The 3764-nt window shown below is 43.3% G+C and overlaps 1 pseudogene; it reads left to right on the forward strand.

The window, feature by feature from the left end:
* Positions 1-1386: 1386 nt before the first annotated feature.
* LOC119051981 (60S ribosomal protein L17-like) lies at positions 1387-1910 on the forward strand (annotated as a pseudogene).
* The last annotated feature ends 1854 nt before the right edge of the window (positions 1911-3764 follow it).

A 3764-nucleotide genomic window follows, 5' to 3' on the forward strand; every position in this document is an offset into this window, starting at 1 on the left:
GAGCCTCCAAGTTGGGCTCATCCACTCTCTCCCTGGTCTCACAGCCTATCACATGCCCACATAATGGCATTTATCACACTGACTTGTAACTGCATGCTGATTTAGCTTCTGACTCTTCCCAATACACTCGCACACACCCCTCACTCGATAATTACACGTCAGTTAAAAGTCGAATGATCATATCACAAGCTATTTTTACAAACAACAGCCAAAACATTGACATCTACAAAACATTTACCTTGTTTGTAAAAGAAGATTTGAGGGTATGCCAGTTTGATCTTAGCCCTTCTTTGCTGGTCCCTCATTTTCTGATATGTTTGCTTGAGAGGAAGAAAAGGCATACAGCCGCCAGAAGGATGCTGGGAGTTGCACAAAATGTGAGCATGTGCACAGAGTGTGCCCCAGAGTGGACACCATCCACCACCCAGGTCAGGGCAGAAAGGAGACTGAGGTTCAGGAAGGACCCAGTGAATTCATTACTATTAAAGGAACACTGATCTTTGTGACGTCCTCCAGAGAGAAATCTCCAACCCTAGCCGGTGTCAATAAACCTTCAGGGTAGGGAAATTCTTTCTTTTGTTTAACTCTAATAAGTCCGTTCTTTTGGTGCTCTTAGCAACAGAGAAAATGCAGCCATCATCCTCCAAGAAGTGCCTCCTCTGAAGTTTACATCCAAAGCTGATGCTTCTTAAATCATCCTGAAGCCTTTCCCTTCTTGGGTGAATCATCTCAAGTCCCTTAGCCCTTCTTTGCTGGTCAGTGAATGACTGACTATTCAGCTTCTGCTCTGAACTCTCCACATTCTCTGAATCCCATTGAACTATGGAGACCAGAGCCTGCCCCAGCTCTCTGTTTCAGCTCTGATCAGTGCAGAGCAGCGTAGCAATTACCTCATGATACAGTCATGCTTTTCATTTGCTAGTTCTCTGCTTGCATTTTTTTTTTTTTTTAATCAACAGAACTGCAGGGTTGTGGCAACTCCTCCCGGTCAACTGGCTATCCACTAAAGCTATACTTTCAATTTTCCAGCCAACTGCCTTTGAGTGGTTGGCATCTTGCCTTTGAATATGTTCACTTTTCGACTCCAAGTGCATAACCCTGACATTTTCTTTGCTGATCTCCATCTAGTCTAGGTCCTATTATTCCAGTTGACCTGAATGCCTTCTCTGACTCCTCTAGCCTGCCGAGATCTTTCCCTTTAGTGACACCTCAGGGTCTGTGTAATTAGATGCTTGCTTTCTGTGCATATTTCCTATTGATCAGTCCATTAGTCAGATGAAGCTAAATTATGCTGCTGTAAATAAATCACCTCCAATCTGAGTGGCTTAAAACAATGGTTTTGGGTTTTCTGCTCTTCCCATAAGTGGCCTGAGGCGACTTCTGAAAATGGTTTGCTATTCATTTGAACCAGAAAAACCCACAAAATCATGCAAATCAAGAGGTTCAAATGTTCATGTTCACTTTGAGAACACACAGCAACTACCCAGGCCATTAAGGGTATGCACATTCGAAAAGCCACCAAGTATCTGAAGGATGTCCCTTTACAGAAGCGACATGTGCCATTCATGGTTACGATGGTGGAGTTGGTAGGTGTGCCCCAGCCTAACAGTGGGGCTGGGCATGCAGTCGGTGGCCCAAAAACAGTGCTGAATTTTTACTGCACATGCTTAAAAATGCAGAGAGTAATGCTGCACTTAAGGGTGTAGAGGTAGATTCTCTGGTCATTGAGCACATCCAGGTGAACAGAGCTCCCAAGATGAGCAGATTAATGCATCCAGGAGCTCTCTGTACCACGCCGAGTTGATCGTGCTGGGAAAGAGCCGATTGTCCCCAAACCTGAAGAGGAGGTCACACAGAAGAAAAGGATATCCCTGAGAAAACAGGAAATGAAAATTATGACCTGGAAGTAAATTCAGCATAAACTAAATGCTAATAAAAGTAAAAACAGAATGTTGGTTATCTTTGTTAGTAAATATACCTTAAATGTCCTTGCAAGATGGACAAACGAGTTTTCTTCTGATTAGGATTAAAAACAGATTATTCTGAGCGGGGAAAACAGTGATTTTGGGTGTTCTTATTTGCATGACATTTTCTACACTGATCAGCAGAGGAGTTCTGGGCACAAGAGTCACTCCACGCCCAGGTTGGCAGAAGTCCTCCCATCTTGTGGCACCCCCATCTCGACACAAAGCTTCAGGGTTTGTGGGGTCAGGGGCACGAAGCATGAATGGTGGAGAAGTTTCACTTGTTAACTCCATCTACAAGGGACACAGGTCGCTCAGGCTAACGTTTCTTTGGTTAAAGCAAATCACATGATTGCTACTAATTCCAAGGGGTACGACGTGCTCTGAAGGAGAGAAGTGTTCATTAGTACAACCTCCCACAGTCAATTTTCCCAAAGATCTCAATTTTCCTAAACACAGCGTTCTTTTATTTTATGTCAACCATAAATTGTTGTAAGAAAACCTGTAGATTCTGGGCCTATTTTTTTCCCTTTGAATATCTCCCACAAAATTAGAGGAAGTTTTTTTTTCTTTTTTAAACAAATATTTTATTGTTATTCAATTACAGTTGTCCCCATTTCCCCCACTTTACTCTCCTTTGCCCGGCTCCTTCTTCATCGTCATTCCCCACCCTGTTGTCCATGTCCATGGTCATTCATCCATGTTCCTGACTAGTCCCTTCCCTTTCTTTCCACCCTCTTTTCCTTTGTCTCTCCCTTCTGGTTGCTGTCAGTCTGTTCCTTGTTTACATGCCTTTAGTTCTATTTTGGTTTTGCTGATTATGTTCCTCTTGTAAGTGAGATCATATGGTATTTGTCTTTCACGGCCTGGCTTATTTCACTTAGCACAATACTCTCCAGGTCCATCCATGCTGTCACAAAAGGTAGTAGTTCCTTCTTTCTTTCTGCTGCATAGTATTCCATTGTGTATGTGTACCACAGTTTTTTGATCCATCCATTTACTAATGGGCACTTAGGCTGTTTCCAGCATTTGGCTATTGTAAATAGTACTGCTATGAACATTGGGATGCATACATTCTTTCGAATTGGTGATTTGGGATTCTTAGTGTATAATCCAAGCAGTTGAATCACTGGATCCAAAGGCAGTTCCATTTTTAGTTTTTTGAGGAAATTCCATACTGTTTTCCACAGTGGCTGCACCAGTCTGCATTCCCACCAACAGTGCACTAGGGTTCCCTTTGCCCCACATCCTCACCAGCACTTGTTTGTTGATTTATCAATGGGAGCCAGTCTGGTAGGTGTGAGGTGATATCTCATTGTGGTTTTAATTTGCACCTCTCTGATGGCTAGTGATGTTGAATATCCTTTCCTACGTCATAGGCCCTCTGTATGTCCTCTTTGGAGGAGTGTCTGTTCAGGTTCCTTGCCCATTTTTTAAAAAGATTTTATTTATTTATCTTTAGAGGGGAAGGGGAAGAGAGAGGGAGAGCAATATCAGTGTATGGTTGCCTCACGTGCATTTCTGCTTGGAACTGGCCTGCAGCCCAAGCACGTGCCCTGACTGGGAATCAAACCAGTGACCCTTAGGTTCGCAGTTTGGCACTCAATCCACTGAGCCACAGCAGCCAGGGTGAAAAAAGTAATTTATTTTCTATTGTATTTTTTCCATTACCATGTATTCCCCTTCTACCCTCTTCTACTTCTAACCCCACCCACGGCAGTTACCACACTGTTGTCTGTGTCCAAAAGTTTTTTTTTTTCTCTCAATTCTCCCACCACCCCCAATCCCCTCCCCCACCAA

This window comes from Artibeus jamaicensis, unplaced genomic scaffold, assembly GCF_021234435.1.
Source record: "Artibeus jamaicensis isolate MK-2021 breed Jamaican fruit bat unplaced genomic scaffold, CSHL_Jam_final scaffold_916, whole genome shotgun sequence".
NCBI lineage: Eukaryota > Metazoa > Chordata > Mammalia > Chiroptera > Phyllostomidae > Artibeus > Artibeus jamaicensis.